We start from the raw sequence: 19,623 nt of genomic DNA on the forward strand, positions 1-19,623 counted from the left end.
TAGCTCTCCTGAGCTACTAGGTCTGAGGCAAGGAAATAGTATTCATGCTCTTAGCCAGGGGTCCTCAAACTTTTTAAACAGGGGGCCAGTTCACTGTCCCTCAGACCATTGGAGGGCTGGACTATAGTTTAAAAAAAAAACTATGAACAAATTCCTATGCACACTGCGGGCCCGGGACGAGTCGGCTGCTAAGCAGGACAGGCAGCGGCTCCCGGCGGGCCGGATAAATGTCCTTGGCAGGCCACATGTGGCCCATGGGCCGGAGTTTGAGGACCCCTGCTAGCTTTCGGCATAAGATACCCAGGCCAGAAGCCCAAGGCAGAAATACAGAAAACTGCTCTGCATCCCTGTCTTTGTCTCTATCTGCCTCTGTCCTGACACTAGAAGTATACATAAACAAACTGGTACTGGAAACTGGATCATGACTGGGAGTCATGTGATAATCCTGTCCTTTCCAATTAGCACACAAGGTAATTTGCATTCTGCTGTTCCTTATTCTCAAACTACAAGATTACCATTGTCAGGATTTTCATTTCTTTCTCTTGTTGAAGGAAGTTATTCAAAATGTGAAACAGCAAAAGGATAACTGTGTGTTCATGTTCATTGTTTAACAACCCAACCCAGGATGCTATTATTCTCTAGGTCAGGAGCAAAATTTTCCTGTAAAGGGTCAGACAGAACATATTGTGGACTTTAGGGGCCACATAAGGCTCTCTGTCCCAACTATTCAGCTCTGCCTTTGGAGCACAAAAGAGCCATGGAGAACACAAACAAGATGGACATAGCTTTGTCCATTTTGACAAAGAAACTTTATATTTTAAAACTTATTTATAAAAACAGGTGGCCAGTGGCTTCTGGCCCCTGGTTTTGCCAAACTTTGCTCTAGTAAAGGAAAATGAACCCTATCTGACTTGCTATATGCACTTGATAAGGGCCCAGATAACAAGTTAACTTGGTAGATGATGGTCCTATAGGTTGTAAACTGTTCTTTTTTCTCATAGACAACCCAAATGGTTAGGGTATTACCCAGGAGTACTTTAAACAGTTTTGACTCTAACTTCAAAAGCAAAATCTGATTTTAGCATGTCCTTCCTAATGGGCTATCCATACCCTGGATGCTCAAAGGTTTGAACCAGCTGTGCCATCCTTCCTGCTTCCCTAATTAATGAGGTGTATAAAATGAACTAGGGTTAACTCTATATGTATTTGAGGATCATGTTTTTAACCATCTGAAATTCTGAGGTAAACATACCAGCATTCTTTCCTCGGCACCAAGGACCAGCAGCACAAATACTTAGGGGATAAAAAGGCAATCGGTGTGTCAGGCCCTTCTCCTCATTCCACAGACAAGTTCCCAAGCCTCCTGTGAGGTTACATTGCACCAACCTAGATTCCTGGTGCCACCTCCAGCACTCCCTATATCTTCAGAGTCAACTGACAAAACAACAGTCTTTTTCCATCTGTACAATGAGGCAATTTGCCAATATAAAACTCTAAGGTTTTTCCCAGCTCTGCTATTCTGTAATAACTACTTGCTTGTAGCAAAGATGATTGCTCAAAATCCTCCCCTCTCATCCACCCATCCACATATGAAGGAATATGGGTTTAATTAGGAGAGGAACATATGCAAATTGCCTGGAACTTTTCTAGCTTGAAAAATAAAATAATGTTAATTTGGTGATCACTGTTATATAAAAAGTAGCTCTCCATTAGCTCTGACATGTACATGCAATCAGGACCTGATCAGATTAATTTTAGGGATCATTTCAAAGCTGCAATAGTACACATCTACCATGTCTTCAGGCAACATTTCTGTACAGATAGCTAATGTCCCATCTCTATTTCCAGGCCATGCCATTCTTCAAAGCCCTAGTTCCCCATCTGCAAAGGCCTTTGAACATCATCCTCCAAGCTTGCTCCTCTTTCTGACTTGCCCATTATGGTACTACCATCAGCTTGCCACCTTTGCTCAAAATCTTAGAAATGTTAACATGTCCCTCACTCTTACCACCACTTTTAGCATCCAATCAGTAGCTGAAATCTATCAGTGCTACTGCATTCTCACTGACAGCTTCCTAGACAGGCCTTTGTTAGCTCCATTACCTTTCACCTGCTCATTTGCATGGTCAGTTTGTTTCTCTCTCTGAGCCCCTACCTACTCCATTATACTGTACACAATCACAAACTAATTTTCTTAAACACAGGTTTTCTTGTGCCTCCCTTGTTTAGCCCTGATCAAAGAGTATTGACTATTTCCTATTATTGGTCAGATAAAAATCCAAACCCAAGATCCCATCTAACCTATTTACCAACATTTCCATTATAGATTCATTTAAACTGTCTCTAACTAAGCCTTGTTCCCCCCTTCATCTCTCCCTGAAACGCATTTTGACACAGCCTTCACTTAGATGACTGTTTGCACCTGACCCAACCCTACCTCAAGGTCTTCCCAATTCCCCCAAAGAATCAATTTCCCCTCCTTTGACACTGATGACCTTTCCCTCTTCTATTCACATTCTTAAATGTATTAGGTGTTGGTAGGAAAGTGTCTGTTGATACAGTCTAACAGTTTTCAGTCTGTGCCCTACCACAGACATTTGTCACCTGTGTGACTTTTGTTAATTGACTAAATGGCCCCATGACTTAATTTTTACATTATCTGTAAAAACTTCAGACAACAGCATTTACTTCTCCAGGATTTAGTAGAAATAAATGAGTGACACTGGCCCATGGTAAAAATCATTTGCCTGGCTCTTAACATTATGTCTTGAATATCTGAGTGTGCCTTCTAGTTACAATTATTTAATGAAGGCCTAGGAGATTGTGCTTTGGCTGCCCAGCATCCTTCCACCTTCCTTTGGTAACTACCTTCTGGGGGGTTGTTTTCCCTCATTAGGTCCAGCCCTGAAGAGGCTATAAATCAAGGGGTCTGGCCTTCCCTGCCAAGCTTGTGGGCACATTGCTGAAGCTGGACAAAGTGGACTTTCTGATTTGGGACTTTGGACCCTGAACTGAGTAATGCAAGGTTAAAAAAAGAATAATTGGAGTGTTTTCCTTTCAACCTTAGATCCCCAACAAAACAGTTGTATAATTGATGTTACTGAAATCACTGGAATGCCTAGTTTTGTCCATTCTGATTCTGATTTTTCTTCCTTTTCTTCTTTTTTCTTTCCCTTTAGTCCTGTACCCCCTCCAAGTTCTTCTAATAAATTTTATTTCTGCTTGAGTTCGCAGAAATAAATTCTGTTGCTTGCAACTAAAGAACCCTATTATCTATCTTAAACCTCCAAGAGCCAAAAACTAATGTCTAACATTTAAAGCCTTCAGTAAATGTAATATAAAAGAATGCTATAGCCCATCCGGAGTGGCTCAGTTGGTTGAGTGTTTGTCTGGTGCACTGAAAGGTTAGTGGTTCAATTCCCAGTCAGGTCACATGCCTGAGTTGTGAATTCAGTCCCTGGTCAGGACGGGTACGGAAGGCAATGGACCAATGTTTCTCTTTCACATCTATGTTTCTCCCTCTCCCTTAGTCTCTCTAAGCATGTCCTCCAGTGAGGATTAAAAAAAAGTAAAAATTTAAAAAAGAATATTCAACTTCTGTTGACCTTATTTATGTACACTTTAATGTATATTTTTTCTTTTAACTCCATTAAAAATCAGAATTCTTGCATGCTTCATTTAACTTCTGTTCTAAAAATCCAAATATTAATATCCATATTATTCCAAAAATAATTTAAGATAATTTAAATTTACATAGAAAATTAAGACAATAGAGAAAAAGTTAAATAAAGTAGGTGGTCTTTTCTCACAAATAAAGTTACAAAACAAATAAACTAAAAAATTATTTATCTTGGCTATAGAATTCATTAATTCCAAAAACTTTAGTCCAGTATGTTTTACCTTGGCTATAGACTCACTTGGAATGATTTTTTAAAATGCAGGTAACTAGCTCTCATCAAAGACCAATTTGATCTGAAGCACTGGGTGTGGGGCATGGGTGCAGTATTTTGTGCAGAATATTTTAAATGCCCCCACTTGATTCTGACAAACAATATAACTGATGTATGAGACTCATGGAGCCAATCAATTATGCAAAACACTTCGTCTCTCTAAGCATGTCCTCCAGTGAGGACATGGAATGGAATACTGATCTTCAATTGACACTTGTCAAGTACAGAAAACTTTGTGTAGATTTGAGAGCAAAAATATGAGTATGAAGGATTTGGTAAAATAAACTCTCTTGAAAAACATTAATACTCTACAATTATTTCTCCATCAAAATAGAACAGTGCCAAGTACATGCCTTTTCCAAGTACCAAATCTTTAAAACCAAAGTGAAATTTTAAAACCACTTCTTCAAATAGCATCCTTCCGGTAGGCCAATGTCCTGTTTTAGTTCATTTCCCGTTTCTGCTTGGTAGAGTTCATGGGATATTTCAAGAATCAATGGGTAATTAGGAATTGGGTGCCAATTTAGGTATTTGATTTGGAAACTGAGTCTTTGAAAACCATCAATTCCAAACACAGGGCAAGCTCTTCTTATTATGCTATCCCAGAAACTGGCATAAGAAAATTCTAAAAACAGTTATAAATGCAGGAGCCGGGGGCTGCAGGTGGAGCATACACAGCTGCCAGGAAAAGTAAGACACCTGCTATGTCCTTGTGTACCCTTTGATGGCTGGGGAAAGCAGAACAATACGGTCTGCTGTGTATAAGCCTGGGGAGTAGTTATAAATAGGTGTGATTAAGGAGCTCTGTTGGGAGGCTTTTTTTAAAGGGCATGCACAGTGGTCCCTGGTAGTAAGAAAGTAGCCCTAGACAGCTTTTGTTAAATGTAAAAGACCACTGGAAAAGTTACACACCTGTCATAATCAGTCATTAACACCTTCGGAGACATTACTTCATCAGATACAGAATTAGCTGCCTGTTCTAGTCAGTTCGGCAGATGTCTATGAACACTGTGCTAGGCTGAGAGGCATCATTCTCAACCCAGGTGTGAAAAAGGGTCACTAGAAAATCTTATTAAATGGCTTGGCTAAAATAAGAATTACACATGCTATCACATCGTAAAATTGTTTAGAAATGTAGCTAACAAATAGTTTGAACCCCTTTTTTTCGTTCTTTCTTTCTTTTTTTTTTTTTTTAAACAAGCAAAAGTTTATTTAGAAAGTCACAGAGGTAAAATAAGTGAGCCATGGAAGAAGTGAGCCAATGGGCTGTGTGGGCTCAGGAAACACATTACAGAGGCAAAAAAGGGCCCTCAGAGCTTAGGAAAAAGAAAGCAAAGGTATATGCCTTGAGGGAAGAAAAAGTTAAGGAAAAGCAAGGTGTGTTCCAGAGAAAGAAAGAGACAGCCATGCTGGGTCCTCAGTCCTAAGAGCTTTTTGTTGTTGTTGTTGTTGGCATTGAATTTTTTTTGTTTTGTTTTTAATTTATTTATCTTTATTATTGAAGGTATTAGAGAAGTCCTCCATTTTTCCCCCATTGCCCTGCTCCACCCTAGGCCTTCACCACACTATTAGCTGAGTCCATTGATTACGCATACATATATATAAGTTCTTTGGTTATTCTCTGCCCACCCCCCTTCCCTCTCAGATCCATCAGTCTGTGCCATGCTTCCATACCTCTGAGCCTATTTTGTTCATCAATTTATTCTGTTCATTAAATTCCACATATGTGAGATCATGTGATACTTGTCTTTCCCTGACTGGCTTATTTCGCTTAGCATAATACTCTCTAAGTCCCTCCATGGGCTTTTAAGGGCAGGGATTTTAGGAGAGGTTCCAGGGGAGGATATCAATAGCTTAAATGGGAGCTAACATTATTTTCTGTCAAATCCCTCATAAGCACCTTCTATGTGCCAGACACTTGGCAAGATGCTGGAATTAATATATGTACAAGATGAAGCATTCCTCACAATCTAGAATTGACAGTCAAGAAGAATATAAAAGCATGCTCACAAATCATTATAATGTTATAAGAAACACAACATGCAAGTAGTCTCTAATTTGATCAGGATCCCATTAAGTTAGTTACCATTAGGGAGCAGCAAAGGCCATGACTGGTTTCATTGCTACCAACTCCCACAGAAGTCATAAAAAGCTACTCTCTCTCTAGCTTCTTACCCCTATCTATTAGATATGGTTTCATTCTAAATTATGTTTTGCCTACACTTAGATGCATGAAGTTTTTATCATTCTTCCTATTATTATCTGGTGTTTACATAGAACCTTTCTTCCAAGAGCTGCTACCACCTATGCATCTGATTACATTCCTGAGAGACTGAGAAGCATCACTGCTGCCCTCACTTCATGGAGGGGATATGAGATAGAGAGACATTAATGTTTTCTCTCAGGACAAAGACGCAAAACCAGAACTCTGACTGAGGGGGCCCAGCATTCCACATTCAGTTGTGTCGTAAGAAGTAAAAGATATATACCACCAAGGAGCACATGCCCTGTTCACCTCAAAGGACAAAAACTGGGGGCAAAAAATAGTAATAAATGAAACCCAAGGAGAAGTCTTCTTTTTCAGAGATCTTGCCTCTTCATCTGAGAGAGGAATCTTGTCCTCTTCAGGGGATCATCACAAACAAACTACTCTAAATAAAGATACAGATTTCAATGTTACCAACAGGATGCAGCAGCTGCTACTACCTGGTTCCTGTTCTTGCCAAGAAATGTTTATCTTTACCCAATCGCCTCCCATGTTTAACAAATGTTCTAGGCTGGACCACCCAGCTGCTGCTGCTGAGAAGAAAGAAACAAGCTTTTACAGGATCCAGGCTTTTCTATGCTGAGAAGCTCAGGAAAGAATGAGAACTGTATGTTAAAATATCATGACTTTCCTCATTCAAAACAAATTGCATCCAGTCTTACAGCCTTCAGATTAGAAGATGTAGAGAAGTTGGACAGAAAATCAATTGGTTGGGTTATCCCTCTCAGATACTTTCATCTAGCAGCAAAACTATCCACTTGAATACACGACCTACTCAGAATGAAAAAGTAAAGCCTGGGTCAAAGGCCCATCTGCTGAATGGAACTCATGTGAGGGAAATCCAAGCCTTCTCAGCTCTCAGTTTATAAAAAAAAAAAAAAAAAAAAAAAAAAAAATAGCATTTTAGCCCTGCCACCTAGAATATCTTCTTCCTAATTTGTTCATTTCCAGGAAATCCTACAAATATTTACAATCTGAGGGCACTGTGGAATAACACTTTCTAGATGCTCTCAGAAATCATGTCTGGTTTGATGTGACCATATCAACTTTATGGTCAAATACTGTGAGAGACTCAAAAATCCATAAACCAGAATAAATGGAAAGCTTGAAAAGAGAGTATAATGAAAGCCTAATTCCTGGGCAGTCCCAGAGGAGTTCTACATAAATTCACTTGTATTTAGCTATGATTATGGTAAACATTTTCTGGTTTATGGTCATCCCACAGTTGAAGAAATTTTAGTATATCAGCAAACTTTCTAGATTTCTATATTATCTCCACTAAACAACTCAAGAATAAAGAATCATACCTCTGAAACCTGGCCATAATCATAGGCAGCCAGCCAATACCTGCTTAAATAATCTCATAACCACAACTTTCTTGTTTATGTAATGTATAAACATTCACCAAATGCTATGAGGATCTCTGGCTAAAAATCAACTTTATCCAAGTAACTCCCGACTGAAATTCTAACAGGGGAAACTGACAAAGACAACTGTCTTTCTCCTTAGATCTTCATATGAATACAATACCCAACCTAGAAGGAGAAACCAAGGCATTGGGCATTGTGTCATTTAGATCAAGATCCAGACTCGTGCTCCAATATTCACAGAAGTCTGGGGGGGCGGGGGAACTCTGCAAAAAGCAGGGCAATAGTATTTTATTTCCCTGATCAGCAAACGTCACTCAGGGCCTTAGTGGAGTTACCCATGACCACTGGGGGTGAGGCAATAAGTGAGAGAAAGGAAAAGCAGTTTGACTTTTAGAGTCTTAGGAAATTGTATTGTTGTGGTAGAGACATCAGGCTTATACATTCTTAGGAGGATGTATTACTCAAGGCTTCCTGGGAATAGTAGAGATATCCCAAAATTATCTCAGAAGAATACATTTCTAAGTAAAGCTAATGTAAATTACACAAATATTTCTTCCATCACACCTGTTCAAAACCCTTTCTTGGTTTTAGCCTCTCCTCTTCACCTTAATAAAAGAGGTGTTATCAGGGTGACTATCAGTATACCCTTAGATTAGCAAATTTCCTCCTTAATTCAGATAGCTTATAGTTGCAGGTCTTCACCAAGGAGTAAGTTTTTAGCATTTTGTGACTTCAGTATCAACCCATTAGCCAAGAATGGACCTTCCTCCACATCTTGATTTTCAAGTTGTCTATTGCTCCCCACCCCCATCATGCCCCGCAAATAAATAGCATCTCATATAACCAATAGATTATGACACAAAGGAAAGGGGTTATACTGGTTGAGTCGTGGTTTAAAAATTTTGAGTATAAGAGGGGTCTACAACATTGTCTCACCTTGAAGAGCAAGATGTAAAAATACAAACCAGAGTAGCATTCCCTCCAGATTCTCTATTCCTATGCAAGATTCAGACTTGATTCCCCTTCCCGAATAAAGTTCACCATTTAGCCAAGAAGCTCATTTTACAATATTCCCCTCATACGTATCACTGAGTGAGCTACTTGTGTTTTCTTAACTGAAGGGTTTTCTATTAAATAGGAACAAAGGAGCTACTTCTAACACTCAACAATCCACTTGTTTTCTGGAGGCACTTAATTTTCTTAACGGGACTCAGATGAAAATAGGAACAGTATCAAAGACCTATCTCAAAATGCAAGTGATAGCCTCCAGCTTATTCTATCCAGTGGCCAACAATTAGCAAACCCAGGATACTATTTCTTTTGATCCTGTTAAAACAAATGGTTCTCAAAACAGCCACACATTAGTATCAGCTAAGGGGATTTCAAAATTCATACCCATAACTCCTTATACCATTTAAATAGGAATTTTGGGGGTAGGACTCAGGCTTCAGTATTTTCTGAAGTCCCACTGGTGACTCCAGTGTAATTCAGGATTAAAAACCAATGTCTTAAACTTGAGTGCTAAGTTCAAACTTGAGTGTGTGTGTCAGAATCACTTGGAGGATGTGTTAAAATACAGATCTGTGGACCTCAACCCCAGAGTTTCTGTTAAGTAGGTTAGGGATGGAACCCAAGAATTTGCATTTCCAACAAGTTTCCAAGTGACCCTGAAGCTGATGTTTTTAAGTGTGGGGACCACACCTTGAGAACCAATGTCTTATAGGAGTATGTTCATCTGTTATGCAGAAGAAATAATGCTCATTTGTTCACATTTTAGAGAAACTGGTTTAATACAAACAGCCGTTTTGAATAGCATTATATGATCTTTAATTTGACAAACTAATGGAAATACTAGTGACAGTGCCAAAGAGCAAGTCTTAATGGCTTCATTTCCTTCATTTCCCTCCCAATTATAGAAGAAATCCAACTCATAAAATATAACTGAGATGTTTAAACAAACCACTTATGTGGTACTTAGGTGAAATTGTAACCCTTGTAAAATAGCTCAGATTATAATCAAGTTCATGAAGTATCTGGTTGGTTTCACCAGCTTACTCGAAAATTTGAGCAGCTGAGCATCACAGAAAGAGAATTGTGCAACTTCACCTTGATTGGCAAAATGATAATAAGTCAAGAAATGTATCTAGTTCATAATGCTTTTCTCATTCCTAAGGAAATAACTTCCTTACAATTTTTGGAAAACCCCCAAAATTTCTGGCCTCTATACCTGAGGGACATCAAACTAATTCCTTCATGTGACAATCATATGTCTTGGTATCATTGTATCAAATTCATTTCTCCCTCTTTGGGGTTTTTATTTTTACTAATGCCCTTAAAAATAATTTTCAAGGGACTTGTAGGCATATGTTCACATCATCAGCTTTATTCATAATAGAAAAAAAAAAGAACACAAATATTCATCAATAATCAAGTTATAAATGATGGCATATTTATACAATAAAGCACTATACAACAATAAAAGATTAATTAGTGTATCATACAACAACATGATGAACCCCATAGATGCAATAGTAGTAAAAGAAGCCTGTCATAAAAGAGTTCATATTGTATGATCAATTTATATGAAGTTCAAGAACAAGCAAAACTAATTAATAGCCATAAAATTCAGAAGAGTAGTTGCCTTTGAGGGGGGTATTGATTGGTAGGGGACATAAAAAAGTTTTCTGTGACACTGAAGTACTCTATATCTTATTCTAGGTAGTAAAATGGATACATGCATATGCAAACATTAATTGAACCTATGATATATTCACTTTATATGATATAACTTAACTGACCATTTTAATTTCCAAATTGCATTAATATAAGAAATTACTTTTTGTGAAATATTCCTCACACCCAAATTCAAAATCTGCTTACATTCTGAAATTTTATCATTGTTAATGGTGGGTCTAATATGAAAAATAGCCTGAAATATTTGCTTATAAAGTCAAATGTGAAAGACTTCCATCTAAACATTCTTTCCTCTTCTTCAATTAATTTTTAAACATTATTTCCTCTTCCTTTTAGTGGGACTTCTTTTAAATTATCACCAAAATAAAAGTAAGGTATAAAATGCTATAATTCAAAGACAAAGAGAATAAGGAAGATAGAGTCTTTATCACCAGACAAAAGATTTCAACAGGTTTTAGAAGGTAGAAAGCAGATGAAAGAAGATAACTGAGTTAGCAGATGCAGAAAAAATGCAGCCTAAGGTCACTGTAAAAAAAAAAAAAAATAGGGAGTATGGAAAGTAGAAGGAATGATTTTCACTGAAGAACCCTAAAAAGCAAGGCACTCAGAGGCACCATATATGGTGGTCAAAATTGACATAAAAGACAAGATGTGGGGCTTAAAAATAAAGGAGGTTATTACCTGAAAGTCTATATACAAAATGCTGGAGACCAAACTTCTAGTTCCCATACAATTGATAAAAACTTTCTTCTCTGAAGAAACTAAGTTGCCTAATAATAATAACATAAAAAAATACTTCTTGCATACTATGAGTCCCCCAATTAAATGTCTGCTTACAACCCAAATAATCACCCTAATGTAAATTCCACTCATAAGACCTACCAAAACACATATAGCTGCCAATAAGTTTTAATGCCTCACTCTTAATATGAAACAGATAACCAAGGACCACCAAATAATGTAATATGCTCCCAACATAAAAAAAAAAAAAAGAAAGAAAGAGAAAGATGAAAATGAGCAGGAAGAAAATAGAACCTCCAGAAAACATCAAGCAAAACTTCATAAAAAGTGCTAATTGGTATGCAAAAATGAAAACTGGGAAATTATTATACTTACAAAATAAGAAAGACATGTTTTTTTTAAATAATGGAGAATAAACAATTTTTGGAAATTAAAAACATAATAATCAAAATAAAAAATTAAGAAGATAATGTCAAGGAAACATCTAGAAAGTATAAAAAAGAACAGAGAAATAACAAGACTTTTGGAAAATTAACATGGGAAGAAGGCATTCTAGATGGAGAAAAAAGGAAAAAAGAAGGAATGGAATTCATTAAAAAATCATATGAAAGATATTACCAAAAGTAATAGCCAAGTATTTCTTAATTAGAAAAACTCAGAACAATAAAGGATAATTAAATGAAAATGGCATACCAATGCACATCTTCATGAAGTTTAAGAACCCAGAAATAGATAGGCTTATGGAATGGCAGAGTGAAGATGTCCAAGAACCTGCTCTCCTACCAAAACAATGAAAATACTGGTAAAACAATTAAAACCAATTAATTTTAGAACTCTTGAAATTAACCAAAACCACTGAACCGAAAAATCTTGCTTGTCCAAGAGAAATGACTGACATATCTCATTAAAACAGTAGAGCTGGTGGCATTTAACTTAAGGCTGTTTTAACTATGCTCGCCCTCACCAGCTCAATGTAGCCAGGAAAAGCCAGCAGCTGCACAGCTTAAGGAAAAGATTGATACCTTTTGGAGCTCTGTTAAAAGCCTCAGGCTCAGAGTACAGTCAATATTTTGTCCAAACTGGTAGCTTTTTAGAAAATCTGCATTTCCAAGTCTGTGTTGTTATTTGATTTGAGTCACAGTTCAAAAATAAAAACCCTAACCCCAGGGCATTTTTTTGGTGTAAACCAAGCATGTCAAACTCAAAGGCTAACACGGGCCAAGTAAACAAGGTTTAAGTTTATGTGGGCCGCAAAAAAACAAAAGCTTCAATTTTCAGAGAAACGTAAGTTTATTTAGATAGAGACAGGCTGAATACAAAGGGCTGAAATAAATGAGTAATCATTAATATAAAATAATAGAACATTTTAATAAAAGTTAATATTTTGTCTTGAACATTAACTTACCAGACACTGAATAACTGCACAAATTAATAAGCGTAACGCAAATAAACCTATTTTTCTTATTCTCCGACAGCGAAATATTTCCTGTTGCGCACACCAAACAAGTCACTACAGGACTAATGATGTGGCAATCGGCTGCTAAAATATTCGCTGCTAGTATTAGTGGAGAGAAATGGTGCGCCTCGAGTAAGGCATGTAAGGGAAATGAATGCAACACGATTATAGTAATCAGTTATTAGCTAACGTTGTAGTTCGTTATTAATAATTATGTATAACAGGATATTGTAAAAATTAATATACGCAATTTTTATTAAAACATTTCTTACATACTGTTATATTGGCTGGGCTGCAAAAATATTCTTTGTGGGCCACAAGTTTGACATGTTTGGTGTAAACCATAGCAATCTTCTAGCACAAGCATGTCAAACTCGCAGCCTGTGGGCCGCATGCCTCATTTATTTGGCCATGTTAGCCTTTGAGTTTGACATGCTTGTATCTAGCAACACTGCAGATCCTACGACTGTGATTTGGGTTAGAAAAAAGCTAGATCCTAGACAAAAGTTTAAAAGGAAGTGTAGAGAACTATTGAACCAAATGGACTTTGAAAAGTTCCAACTTATTTCTGGGAATCTAAAAGACCTCTCCCATGCACAAGACTATGAGTATGCCCAGGAAAAACCTGGGAAAGTATAAGACCTCAGTCATTCACCTCCAGCTGACCTTGAGACCTTCCACAAACAGAAAGTGAAACCTAAAACTATCTTATAAATTTCCTGAAATTTGAAGGTAGGCTTTCACACACAAATCTCCTTAATAAAAAAAAGATAGACAGCATAAAGGGATGGTATTTAAGGAAATATTTTGACTGATCATTTGCTTACTACTAAATTTTACTGACCAAGTAACAACCTCTAGGAAGCCAAGACTAGTATTTACACTTGGCTGGATTTGTCATGAATAATTTTGTAAGCTACATGAGGACAGGTACTTTGTTTTGTTTACCAAAGTATTCCCTTGAATCAACATTTAATTAATATCAAGTAATAACTTTGAATTGCTATCATTTTGTAAAAAGAAAAGCAAACTAATCTATACATTTGACACTTTTGATCATTGTTTGATGCTTTGAGATAGGAGTTGGCAGAAAAAAACACATACTTATGGATTAGAAAATTAAGTTTTATTTAAAACAGAGTGAGGTAGAGTGGTGGACCCTGTGATGTCCAAGTTCCCCTTCGGGGATGAAGGGCTTAGCCCTCCATTGGCTGGGACTGCTACAAGAAGATGCCCTCCACCCAGCTGAAGAAACTGCTTTGTCCAAGATTGCATCCTTGCAGGGCAGCCTACATCCAAGAGGATCAAAAAGGAATGCTAGAAATATAGCCCCTCACCCTACTGGGTCAACTCTATAGTGCAATGTTAGCCCAAGGCCCACCCTGCTTCATTGGAACTGCATTCTCCCTCTGATCAATCCTGCCTCTTTTGCCTCATTTCCACAGAGTCCATCATGAGAGCAGCCCTAATTAAGGGATGCTGCATGAATCTCTATCTCAGAGAACTAGGAGTCAAGTCTCCTATCAACCTCTTCCACTTTATCAAGCTGCCTCATGCATGAGCCCATGGCTAAAGGTGCATCTTATTATTTTAATTCTAGCATAAAGTAAGAGTTCTCCTACAGTAATAAGTGCTTGCTTCCTGGTCTTCCATTACTTGATATGGTTTAATAAAAATGAATATGTCTTTCCTTCTCTCAAGCCTTGGATAGAGGATTAACATGCTCTCATAAAAATATAAAGAATTGGTTCATTATAGATGTACTATGTCTCTCTATCTTCATTATTTGTTTTTAGAGATTGGTGAGCCCAGTCATGATTACCCACATTAACAAATCAGTCCCCAACTCCTCTAGCAGATTTCTGAGCAACCTTGCTTAGAAACACCTGGTAAAACATTTTTTTATTCAACTTCAGGCAATTCAAAAGCAGCTGAAAGTCACTTAAGTGGAAACCCAACTATGATGCTGCTTTTCAAATCAAAAGCAAGATCTCAGCTCCGCAGGATGTGGCCGATTGCCAAGTGTTTAATATTCGAGGGGCAAGTACACTGTTGGGAGCTTCTTTACATAATTGACAAACCAAAGCCCAAAGTATTGAGGTTAACAATTCACTTCTCTTTGACCACAGAACTGGTACTGGGATATTTCTTTCCTGCATATAAATCACCTTCATAGAGCTATTGGAGGGTTGTTTTCAGTCTCTAGAAGACTAGCAGTGAGCCTCTGGATAGCAGAGCAATGTCAGAACAAGGTACAAGGTGGGTTTAGGGTCACTTTGCAGCCATCATCATTTTTCTTCTTTCTGGCTCCTGAATCTGCCAAATGATTTTGGCCCAAGTGCTGCGTATTTGAATTCTGTGCAGACAATAGTACAGGCACGTGGTTTTCTGCACACCGTCTTTGATGGATTGGATCAGGACATCAAACATCAGCATATCTCCAGATGTTGCAAAAAGCTTTGCAGAGACTTTGCCGTTTATGTTCTGCCAACCATCTGGGCTATGACACAGACACAGCAGACAGAGGATGTCAGATGAACTGACCAGCATTTTCACCAATCACTGGTGTCAGAGGTGGAGGTGCCTCACTTTTCCCTGTGAGTGTGCCGCAGGCACACCTGTGATCTTTTATTAGAGGAGTGATAGAATAGGAAAGCAATTCAAAAATGAGTAATGCAGACTACATAACATTCCTGAAGGAAAGATTAAATTATGAGTTGTTTTATATTATTTTGCTTCCTTTCCTTTGAAAGAAGAAAAGGAAGGGTAAATTGACATTTCTGAATGCCTAAGATGTGCCAGTGACCTCACATAATGTATGTGCCTCATTTAATTTTCACAATACATTATGGAAGAATGAGGAAAATGAAATCCTTAGAAAGTCCATAATCTGCCTAAGTTTACACAAATAATAAAGTGAAAATATGAGGATTTAAATGTAGGTTGTAGTAACTTCAAAATGTATGATATTCTCACTCTAATACCCATTCCTACGTGAGTTGTGACCCAAGCCCTAAGTGAAGATTCAAATTTGTTCTCTTTGATGGTCTGCTGAACTTCTTTTGATTTAACTGAGGAATTCTGATTAAACAGACTTTTAATTGCAGGACTTTTCAGAACATTTAATAATACAGGTAACCATTATGAATCTGAATAAACAAATGGGCCTTTTACTTAATTTTGCTATCTTGATCACCTATTAGCACCTCATTGGAGGCAGGAGGTAAGTGGCTGAATTGATAGCCATTATTTTTAAATCTCATAAAACAAGTAAAAAAAAATGTGTTCTATTCAGTTCACATTTTTACTGCCTTTCTTCTCAATGGTGAACTTCTTGGTAGGGCTTTTTTTTTTTTTTTTTCATAAAATTTGCCATGGTATTTTCAATATTCTATTTATCTGCAGAGATGGGGAACATCCAGCCTAAGGGCCACATTAGGTCTACAAAATCATTTGGTCTGGCCCTGCCAAGGCATTGGGGGTGAGTTAATTAAATGTTTGACCAAATATAGCAGGGTGATTTTTAAGTTGATAATGTTGTATGGCCTGAGAATGATGCTATAAATATCCAAATGGCCCTTGGCAGGAAAAAGTTTCCCCACCCTGAAAGCCTAGCTGGTTATACTGAGATATAGCAGACAATGACCTTACCTTTCATTTGTGCTTAGCATGGTGCACTGCACACAAATACCTATCATAGAGAGGGAAAGTTTCATGCACATTTCAGCCAGGTTCTAAAGGATTCATGGAGAGAGGAAAAGAACATTCTAAGTAAAAGAAACATTGTGGACAATCATAGTGTGAGTACAGGAATCCTATATAATAAAGAGCTAATATGCTAATTAGAATAGACCAATGACCTTCCAGGATGACCAGTGGGCCAGGCCATGAGGCAGCTAGGGCTGCGAGGGCCGAGCCCCTTGCACGAATTTCATGCATTGGGCCTCTAGTAAATAATAATTCAAGGTTACCAGGACAGAGGTTATACTAGTATGTTGTATGGAGTAAATTGTAAAAAAAAAAAAAAAGATAAGATATTGTGACCATGTCATACGTTTCATAAAGGTTAAAACAGGAAGTCTGGAAAAGAGGAGTGTTAAAGATTGAAAAGATTATCTCAATTCTTTTTAAAAAATATTTTTATTGATTTTAGAGAGGAAAGGAGAGGGGGCGATAGAAACATCAGTGATGAGAGAGAATCATTGATTGGCTGTCTCCTGCAAGTCCCCTACTGGGGATCGAGCCAGCAACCCCGGCATGTGCCCTGACTTGGAATCAAACTGTGACCTCCTGGTTCATAGGTTGATGCTCAAGAATAGAGCCACGCTGGCTGGGCAGATTATCTCAATTCTTCACCCCTCTTTGTATCCATACCAATTGTCAGGTAAGCTGAGCTCTCTGCTTGCTGGGGGTGTGATGACCTTCTCTCTCTCTCTCTCTCTCTCTCTCTCTCTCTCTCTCTCTCTCGACTAGGGTTCAGCCATGTGACTTTACTAAGCCAATGGGAGATTAGCAGGAGTGATACAAACAGAAACTGTAAATGGGCTTACTCATCAGGGTTTGCTTTCCATGCCTCTGTCACTGCCATGAAAAAATGCCTGGAGGTAGTTTGTTGGAGGATGAGGCCTTTGAAGCACAGCCAGGGGCTCCAGCTGCCACGTCACCCAGCCAAGCAGTCTAGATCAGCTGACAACCAGGCGTCCCCAGACATGAAAGTCCAGCACCATTCAGCAGAGCCACCCACCCGTCCCCCAGATGAAACTAGACATGTGAGCAATAAACTCAAATTTTCACATGACACCAAAGATCTGTTGTTGGTTATACAATAGATAATACATACAACTGACATAAGAAGTGATAAGGAAAGAAACAGGTAAGTGATACAGGGAGTGTTGAAAATTTGGGAGAACACCTACCATCATCCATACAGGTGGTATAGGTAGGATTTTTAAAAGAACTATCTCAATATCCTGACCCTCAAATCTACTAGTATGACACTGGAACAATGGGGATCCTGAGAAGGAATTTGTCAGTGATCCCTCCACACTGTCACAGCCTCCAAATTGAACCCTGATGCTCGGCAGACTTTTCCTCAGCCTGCAGTGTGCTGACTTTGCCCCTCCCTACCATTCCTTCATTTTGTCCCTTATGGTATTTCTCTTTGTGCCTATTTTTTCCTAAGAGAAATGAGTATCTTTAAAGGTAGACATTTTGCTTTTCTCCACTTTGTATCTCTTGGGGTGCCTAGAATAGTTTTTCTAAATGGAAGGTAAGTAAGTCTATAAGACCTTTTTAAAACACAAAGAGAAATTGGAGGCAAAAAAATAAGACTAGTTATAAAACAATCTCCTATCTTTAATTCCAAAATCCCAAAGGTTTTGAAAATTCATTCACAATAAAAGCTCACCTGAACTGATAGGATACTTTTTAAAATATTTAAAATGCAGAAGCACAGTGGCATCCCCTATCTGTGAAGAGGGAGGGAATGTTTTCATTCTGGCTTCATGGCCAGAAAACTAAACTCATCATTTCAATTGTTACCTTGTCATCTGACAAACACCTTTGCATGGGAAAACTTAAACTGCCCTTTCTGGGTGGCTCAATTGGTTGGAGTATCATCCCTTACACCATATGGTCAAGGCACATACCTGGGTTGTGGGTTCAATCCCCAGTTGGGGCACCTATGGGAGGCAATCGATAGATGTTTCTCTCTCACATCATGTTCCTCTATTAACCTATCCTTGGATGAGGAGGAAAAAAGAAAGAAAACTTAAATTGGTGGTTTGCTAACTTAATTGGGATTCATAATTATCAGAAGAACCAATTTAATATGCACATTACTGGTCCTTGTCATAGAAATTCTGAATTTTGTAGGTATGGGATGGAGGCAAGAAATCAATCCTTTGTTACAAGCTTTCTTGTGATTCTGATGTAGACAATCCATGAGCCATATTTTGAGAAACACTGAAACCAAATCAAGGACTACTGGATATGCATTGATATGATAGACTTTTACTAGGCTTGAGATTATTTTTTCAAATCCTCTGAATTTACCTACTGTTTTTTATCCTACTCAGGAAGATTCCTTTCTTCTGAGAATAACACCCTAGGAAATATTTTCTCCATCTTTTTCAGTCATGGAGTTCTACTAGAACCTTCCAATCCTATATACACTGAATGGCCAGGTTATTATGATCTCTGAACACATAATAATCTGGCCACTCAGTGTGTGTGTGTGTGTGTGTGTGTGTGTGTGTGTGTGTGTGAGTGTGTATGTAAATAAATATATATATATATATATATATATATATATATATATATATATATATATATTAGAGGCTTGGTGCATGAATTTGTGCATGGGTGAGGTCTGGTCTGGCCAGTCTGGCCAGGGCAAGGGGACATGGGAAGTTGGCTGCCTGCTGGATGAACTCATGGTTGAGGGGACAATTTGCATATTAGCCTTTTATTATATAGGATATACACTGAGTGGCCAGATCATTATGCGTTCAGAGATCATAATAATCTAGCCACTAAGTGTATATAATAAAGAGGTAATATGCAAATTAATCCTCCCACCTTCACAAGGTGGCTGCCTATGACCAGGCCGGCAAGGGGGTTATTGAGGGACAACCAAATGACTGAACAGCAGGCTGCATGAGGTGATCAGGCCAGCAGGGGGGTTAGTGAGGGACGACTAAACGACTGAACAGCAGGCTACATGGGGTGACCAGGCCGGCGGGGGTGGGGCATGAGGGGTGACCAGGCCAGCAGGGGGGGGGCAGTTGGGGGACGACCAGGCCAGCAGAGGGGGACAGTTGGGGGTGATCTGGCCGGCAGTGGGAGGCAGTTGGGGGTGACCAGGCTGGCGGGAGGGGGCAGTGAGGGGTGATTAGGCCAGCAGGGGGGCCAGTTAGGGGCAACCAGGCAGGCAGGCAGGTGAGCAATTAGGAGCCAGCTGTCCAATATTGTGAGAGGGATGTCCCGGATTGGAGAAGGTGCAGGCTGGGATGATGGGACCCTGCCCATGCCCCCCCCCCCCCACTGCTGTGTACGAATTTTGTGCACCAGGCCTCTAGTTGTAAATAATTCCTCAAGGCTGAGTTGATTAGCCTGAAGTTGAACATGTGGCAGCACATGGTCCAA

Source organism: Plecotus auritus (genome assembly GCF_963455305.1).
Source record: "Plecotus auritus genome assembly, chromosome: 8".
Taxonomy (NCBI): Eukaryota; Metazoa; Chordata; class Mammalia; order Chiroptera; family Vespertilionidae; genus Plecotus; species Plecotus auritus.